Consider the following 7863-nt stretch of genomic DNA (forward strand, 5'->3'; position numbering starts at 1 on the left):
GATTTTTCAGAATTTCCCATGACTCAGTAAAGACATTTCAGTAAAGAATTGTTTTCCTAGATAAATCCATGGATTTTCTTTTCATTCTTCCCAGAGACTGGGGCTTAATTAGTGTGACTGCGGTGAATGATCCTGAGTTCTGGATTCAGACAGAACCCTGTTTCCATCCCAGCAATGCCCGACAGCTTTAATCAAGTAACTTAACCTGTCTGAGCTTTGATCTTTCTCTCTAGAATCTAGCTCACAGGTTAAGACAAAGATGAGTGTGGCTTGAGACCTGCCTGTTGCTATCTCTGGCACCTACTTAATGTTAACTAAGGCCCTCAGTAAATATTACTCTCTTTCCTATTCGATTGATTGCCCTGTCCCCGGGACCAGTCCCCACTTTCAGGGAGCCGTGTGGCGGGTGGTGGACTCAGGACTCAGAAAGACCGTGGCTGCGTCAGCTGCAGCTGCTCCCTTCCTGGAGCTCAGGCCTGCTGTGCCTGCAGGGCTCCTGCCTGGCCCCATCTCCATAACCTCCGGAGCCTCAGGGCTGAGGTTTTGATGCCGGCTTTCCGGGTGAGGGGAGGCCAAGTGCACAGCTAAGAGGGCGGCCCGGGGCTCCTGGCCCCCGTGCCCTGGCCTGCTCCGCCACCCTCTTCCTAAGCAACCAAATGCTTCTTGGAAGGAGATGGTGGTGGAGATGATTAAATTATTTAAGAGAACAAACTGTTTTCAAGCACCCTGATTTGCATACTGGCTCCGAATACTCTCCTTGCAAACCATTCTTCTTGGTTCTCGAGGCAGCAGCCCTGTGGCTAACCTGTCTAGTTGGCTGTTCCGTTTGCAGTGGAGGCATCTGGAAGGTGCTCTTAGCTCACAGGCTGCTCAGAGGTGGGTCTTGCCCTCCTCCGACGTGCGTTTGGCAGCGCCCCTCCCTCGGTGTGGCTGGCCTGGCTGGCCTTTGTCTCCCCCAGCCTTTCCAGCAAAGGCCACAGCTGCCGCCAGCCCCGCGCGTCCCCCCGCCCCTTGTGTCAGGAACCCAGGAACCTTGTGTCCTGCACAGGGTGCTGCTCTGTGATCAAAATGGCTTTCCTGCTAAGGAAGCAGATAGCCTGGCAGGCAGTCATTTCCAAGTTGCTTTTAAAATTTCCGTTTTTCTCCTGGAAGCAGTGTTGTCGGCCCAGAGAAGTATGTGCTGCTGCTTCTTTGATAGTAAGAGGCTGATCAGCCCAACCAGGAGGGCGCTGGGGAGGGACGTCCACCAAGGCCCTGTCCCATTACCTCAACCGTTCAAGGATCTCAGACTTACTCCTTCACATGTATCCGCTGAGCTCAGAATCACCTCCTCTGTGCGGCCTAGAAGACCAGCGTGCTCAGCGCCACCCCCCTCCCCAGAGCTCTGCACCCCTTCACGCCCTCCTCTTGCTGCACTTACCCCTGCCCCGAGCCCCAGCCTGGGTGAGCCACTGCCGCGCTGGGCCTGCAGTCAGAGCCATGCCGCCAGGGTTTCTGCTTTTGAATGCAGCCCCTGCCGTGGGTGGGTGCGTGGGTGGGTGAGCCGGTAGAGTCGGATGGCGGATGAATGCGTGCACGGGTGGGTGCTGGATGGATGGGAGTGTGACCTGCGGTCTAGTGTTCTCTGAGTTTGCGAAGGCAGAAACAAGGTGTCCAGATCCTCGTTTCTAGGTTGGGGCACAGGAGCCCCGATCGCTAGGCAGATTAGAAGGAGCTGTGGGGGTCCCTCCAACCAGGGTACCACAAAGCCAAGGTCAGCAGTTTCAGTAAGGAATATGGGGAAGCCTGCCCTGTTGCCAGTGGTTACAAGCCAGAGTTGGAAGCAGGTGGGCAGGGTGCAGAGTCCAAGAAATGATCAAGGGCCGGGGTATGACCCTAATACCTGGAGCGGCGATGCTCACAGTGACCTGGTTTTGGCAAGGGCCAGGTTGATCTAAGAGCCAAGGTTGGGGTCAGTGCCAGGCAGTGCAGGCTTGGCCCCTGAGCGTCCCTTGTCTCTGAGATGTATTCTGTTCAGTTCTGCCTGCTGGTCCCTTCAGGCCTGTGACTGCCTTGTCCCTGTGTTGCCTGCCTTGGCCTGGGTGGTGGGAACCTGAGGAGCCCACCCCCTTCTCACGTGCACATGAGCCCGGAGCCCCCTTCCGAAAGGCTGGTGACAAACTCTGAGCAGGGCGGTGCCCCCTGGGGAGTTCAAGGGGACACTTTCTCGTGGCCCTGAGCCTGTTCCCAGTTCCGTGCAGGGCAGCAGGCTTGCCGCCATGCTGTTTGTCCAGCCGCCTGGCTCCTGTGGGCGCACGGGTGGCTCAGAAGGTTCTTTTGTGGCCCTCGTCCTTCCTGATTGATCTGTGTACACTCTGGGACATTATGGTTCCACGGAAGCTTCCGTCGTCACCACTTAGAGTCTGTTTGACACAATAAACATTGACCAAGCAGCAGGCAGATGTCAGGCCCTGGGCTGTATGCGCGAGGGGCCAGAGTGGGGGCTCCGGGCGCAGTGTCAGGAACAGGCCGCCGTGGCTCGGTAGAAAGGGGTCTGAGTGTGGGCTCAGTGGGGCTGAGCCCCGGCACGAGCGTCGTGAAACGGTACGGCCGCCCCAGAGTCACCCAGCCTGACCCTCTTCTGTAGCGGGTGGGCCGTGGAGGCTCAGGGAGGCTCAGCGGTTGCCTTACTTGGCGTTCGCTGTCAGTCCAGGAGACGAGCCCTGGGCCCCTACGCTCAAGGAGGGCACCTCTCTCTGGGAGACAGTCCATCAGCCAATGACGAGGGGCTTGTGCAGGGCTGGGTGTGATCCGGGAAGCCTTCCTGGAGGCACTGCTTGAGCTGAGTTTTGAGAAAACCAATAGAAGTCGGCAAGGGGGAGAGTATAAGGGCCATCGCAGGTGACATAGGCAGGAGGAGTGTCACAGGTACTGGTTGAGAGAGCACAGAGGACAAGGGCGGACAGCCCTCAGCTTGGTCTAGAATATTCTGGAGGAGCAGTCAAGGGCGTCATATCTACCGCTGCCTCCTCTTATGTCTTCTTCCCCTTGGCGGCTTCCCCACTGCGCAGCCCCGAGAGTCCAGAGACCCGGCTTCCAGTCCTGGCCCCACTACCCGCCAGGGGAAGGTCTGCAGATCTTGCCAGAGGCCCCACATGCACCCCACCGGGCACAGGGGAATGGAGGGGGTACCCAATTCCTGGCTCTCAGTCTGTTGCTGGAGGCAGACGCCCCAGGGAAGTGCCAAGTGCAGAATGCCGAATGCAGAGTGCCAAGTGCAAAGTGCTGTGTGCAGAGTCCTGAGCGCTGAGTCCTGAGTGCCGAGTGCAGAGCACTGAATGCTGAGTCCTGAGTGCCGAGTGCAGAGTGCCGAGTCCTGAGTGCCGAGTGCAGAGTCCTGAGTCCTGAGTGCCGAGTGCAGAGGGCCGAGTGCAGAGACTGAGGTGCTGGGGAGGGAAGGCTTCCCAGGTCGGCGAGGCTGAGATGGACAGGCAGACAGGGCGGGCTCCAAGCAGACGCAATAAACAGCCCATGCAAAGGTCCAGCGGCATGAAACCAACCACACAGCCTCTTCCCACACCTGCTGGGACCCTCCCCATGCCCCCTCCCCCTGCAGGTGAGAAGGTCTGAGGCTGGCATGACACTATGGCGAGGACAAGGCTAGACACAAAGCCATGAGAACAGTGGAGGGTCCTGCCAGGGTGGCAGGAATCTTTGCTTTATTTAGAAAGGCTTGAGAGAAGATGAAAAATGAGAGATTGAAAAGGTAGAGACATTGCTTGGGGACAGACAAGTCATTTTCAATTCTCTGCTGTTCTCAGAAGGATCTTTGCATAAGGCTACCAGCCAGCAGGCGTGTTTTCCATTTTTTCCTCCTCTGTTTTTCCTGGTTTATCTTTGGTCATCTGAAGTGCTTGTCTAAAAAGAGAAGGTTTTAGGCAGGAACTTAATAGTGGTATTGTCGCCAGCAAGCAAGATGTACCCTGTGCAAAAAGCAGTTCTGCTCTCATTGGGGAGGAGAGGGGGCCCAGGTTCCCGTGCCTGTGCCACCACTATCAGTGTGGCCCTGGTCACGTCATCTCTGCGCAGGGTTCCAGCGTTCCCATCTGGACGGTGAGCGATCCGTTATATGACTGCCTGAGTCTGTAAAAGTCACAGCTGAATGCTGTACGAGCCCCAGAATGTCAGGGATGCCCCACCCACCGGTGACCCCGCCCCCCAGTGGCCCCGCCCATCCCATTGCTCCTCCCTCCTCCACCCCTCGGTTCCTTTAGTCCTGTCAGGGAGATGGGCGATTGTAGGAGGGATGTGTTTGTGGACCGTCTTTGGGGGGTGTCATTTCTCTCTACTTTCTATTGGCTGGGACTCACTTTGTGTCACACCACACTGCCGGGGAGACTGCAATCTGGCCGTGTGCCCAGGAGGAAAAGGAACGGTTTGGTGAGCACCCAGCCAGCCTCTACTGCCAGAGCTTTCTCAAGTTCAAGTTTTCCTTGAGGGGAGGTGAGGGAAGGCTCCCGGGGGTATGGGGCCTGTGAGCAGGGCCTTGAGACGCAGAGCTGGGGTGCGTGCCCGGGAGCAGACACAGGAGCCCAGCACGGAGGTCACAGTGGGCGGGGTTTCCCTCTGTCCCGGCCCTCCTCCTCCGAGAAATGATCAAGGGCCGGGGTATGACCCTAATACCTGGAGCGGGGATGCTCACAGTGACCTGGTTTTGGCAAGGGCCAGGTTGATCTAAGAGCCAAGGTTGGGGTCAGTGCCAGGCAGTGCAGGCTTGGCCCCTGAGCGTCCCTTGTCTCTGAGATGTATTCTGTTCAGTTCTGCCTGCTGGTCCCTTCAGGCCTGTGACTGCCTTGTCCCTGTGTTGCCTGCCTTGGCCTGGGTGGTGGGAACCTGAGGAGCCCACCCCCTTCTCACGTGCACATGAGCCCCCTTCCGAAAGGCTGGTGACAAACTCTGAGCAGGGTGGTGCCCCCTGGGGAGTTCAAGGGGACACTCTTTCTCGTGGCCCTGAGCCTGTTCCCAGTTCCGTGCAGGGCAGCAGGCTTGCCGCCATGCTGTTTGTCCAGCCGCCTGGCTCCTGTGGGCGCACGGGTGGCTCAGAAGGTTCTTTTGTGGCCCTCGTCCTTCCTGATTGATCTGTGTACACTCTGGGACATTATGGTTCCACGGAAGCTTCACCACTTAGAGTCTGTTTGACACAATAAACATTGACCAAGCAGCAGGCAGATGTCAGGCCCTGGGCTGTATGCGCGAGGGGCCAGAGTGGGGGCTCCGGGCGCAGTGTCAGGAACAGGCCGCCGTGGCTCGGTAGAAAGGGGTCTGAGTGTGGGCTCAGTGGGGCTGAGCCCCGGCACGAGCGTCGTGAAACGGTACGGCCGCCCCAGAGTCACCCAGCCTGACCCTCTTCTGTAGCGGGTGGGCCGTGGAGGCTCAGGGAGGCTCAGCGGTTGCCTTACTTGGCGTTCGCTGTCAGTCCAGGAGACGAGCCCTGGGCCCCTACGCTCAAGGAGGGCACCTCTCTCTGGGAGACAGTCCATCAGCCAATGACGAGGGGCTTGTGCAGGGCTGGGTGTGATCCGGGAAGCCTTCCTGGAGGCACTGCTTGAGCTGAGTTTTGAGAAAACCAATAGAAGTCGGCAAGGGGGAGAGTATAAGGGCCATCGCAGGTGACATAGGCAGGAGGAGTGTCACAGGTACTGGTTGAGAGAGCACAGAGGACAAGGGCGGACAGCCCTCAGCTTGGTCTAGAATATTCTGGAGGAGCAGTCAAGGGCGTCATATCTACCGCTGCCTCCTCTTATGTCTTCTTCCCCTTGGCGGCTTCCCCACTGCGCAGCCCCGAGAGTCCAGAGACCCGGCTTCCAGTCCTGGCCCCACTACCCGCCAGGGGAAGGTCTGCAGATCTTGCCAGAGGCCCCACGTGCACCCCACCGGGCACCGGGGAATGGAGGGGGTACCCAATTCCTGGCTCTCAGTCTGTTGCTGGAGGCAGACGCCCCAGGGAAGTGCCAAGTGCAGAATGCCGAATGCAGAGTGCCAAGTGCAAAGTGCTGTGTGCAGAGTCCTGAGCGCTGAGTCCTGAGTGCCGAGTGCAGAGCACTGAATGCTGAGTCCTGAGTGCCGAGTGCAGAGTGCCGAGTCCTGAGTGCCGAGTGCAGAGTCCTGAGTCCTGAGTGCCGAGTGCAGAGGGCCGAGTGCAGAGACTGAGGTGCTGGGGAGGGAAGGCTTCCCAGGTCGGCGAGGCTGAGATGGACAGGCAGACAGGGCGGGCTCCAAGCAGACGCAATAAACAGCCCATGCAAAGGTCCAGCGGCATGAAACCAACCACACAGCCTCTTCCCACACCTGCTGGGACCCTCCCCATGCCCCCTCCCCCTGCAGGTGAGAAGGTCTGAGGCTGGCATGACACTATGGCGAGGACAAGGCTAGACACAAAGCCATGAGAACAGTGGAGGGTCCTGCCAGGGTGGCAGGAATCTTTGCTTTATTTAGAAAGGCTTGAGAGAAGATGAAAAATGAGAGATTGAAAAGGTAGAGACATTGCTTGGGGACAGACAAGTCATTTTCAATTCTCTGCTGTTCTCAGAAGGATCTTTGCATAAGGCTACCAGCCAGCAGGCGTGTTTTCCATTTTTTCCTCCTCTGTTTTTCCTGGTTTATCTTTGGTCATCTGAAGTGCTTGTCTAAAAAGAGAAGGTTTTAGGCAGGAACTTAATAGTGGTATTGTCGCCAGCAAGCAAGATGTACCCTGTGCAAAAAGCAGTTCTGCTCTCATTGGGGAGGAGAGGGGGCCCAGGTTCCCGTGCCTGTGCCACCACTATCAGTGTGGCCCTGGTCACGTCATCTCTGCGCAGGGTTCCAGCGTTCCCATCTGGACGGTGAGCGATCCGTTATATGACTGCCTGAGTCTGTAAAAGTCACAGCTGAATGCTGTACGAGCCCCAGAATGTCAGGGATGCCCCACCCACCGGTGACCCCGCCCCCCAGTGGCCCCGCCCATCCCATTGCTCCTCCCTCCTCCACCCCTCGGTTCCTTTAGTCCTGTCAGGGAGATGGGCGATTGTAGGAGGGATGTGTTTGTGGACCGTCTTTGGGGGGTGTCATTTCTCTCTACTTTCTATTGGCTGGGACTCACTTTGTGTCACACCACACTGCCGGGGAGACTGCAATCTGGCCGTGTGCCCAGGAGGAAAAGGAACGGTTTGGTGAGCACCCAGCCAGCCTCTACTGCCAGAGCTTTCTCAAGTTCAAGTTTTCCTTGAGGGGAGGTGAGGGAAGGCTCCCGGGGGTATGGGGCCTGTGAGCAGGGCCTTGAGACGCAGAGCTGGGGTGCGTGCCCGGGAGCAGACACAGGAGCCCAGCACGGAGGTCACAGTGGGCGGGGTTTCCCTCTGTCCCAGCCCTCCTCCTCCGCGCAGCCCTCCCAGGCATCTCTCCCTCCCACCGGGCGCTGTGCCATCCCGTTTCAGACGAGGAAGCAAAGCCCTGGCTTCCGAAGGGGCTCACCCTGTTCCTCCACGGGGCGCCCGTGTGGCGCGAAGATGACCATGGGCAGGGTGAGTGGTGTTGGCAGTACAGTGGTTCGCCACGGCCACCCCAAGACACAGCCCAGAGGCCTGCCTGCTGGGGCAGCCGTCGCCCCGCTCTGAGCTCTCCGTGCACCTCCCCAGGGCCCCCTCACAGGGCCGCAGTCCCATGATGCCCCGCGGCGCCGGCCTGTGGTGGCCCCGCTGGGGACCCTGGAGAGCCGCCCCACAGGAAAATGCCAGGCGCACGGGGCTCCTCTCTAACTTGCCCTAATTTTAATTCCCTTTAATCTTTAATGAAAAGTTGTAAAAGTAAATTATTTACTCGAGAGAGCCAAACGGCTCCTGCAGAGCT

The 7863-nt window shown here is 58.3% G+C and overlaps 1 protein-coding gene and 1 long non-coding RNA gene across 2 annotated transcripts in view; one reads left to right on the plus strand and one right to left on the minus strand.

Moving 5' to 3' along the window:
- The window catches only part of LOC105306488 (trafficking protein particle complex subunit 9-like), a 285172-nt gene that overhangs the window by 274643 nt on the left and 2666 nt on the right, over positions 1–7863 (plus strand). The gene's annotated exons all lie outside the window — the stretch shown is intronic.
- LOC111732294 lies at positions 6432–7570 on the minus strand. The gene is made up of 2 exons (XR_002777480.1): positions 7489–7570; positions 6432–6665 (listed from the first exon to the last, which is right to left on the minus strand). It is a non-coding gene; the product is annotated as an uncharacterized LOC111732294 (long non-coding RNA).

Source organism: Pteropus vampyrus, unplaced genomic scaffold (assembly GCF_000151845.1).
Source record: "Pteropus vampyrus isolate Shadow unplaced genomic scaffold, Pvam_2.0 Scaffold438, whole genome shotgun sequence".
NCBI classification, from domain to species: Eukaryota; Metazoa; Chordata; class Mammalia; order Chiroptera; family Pteropodidae; genus Pteropus; species Pteropus vampyrus.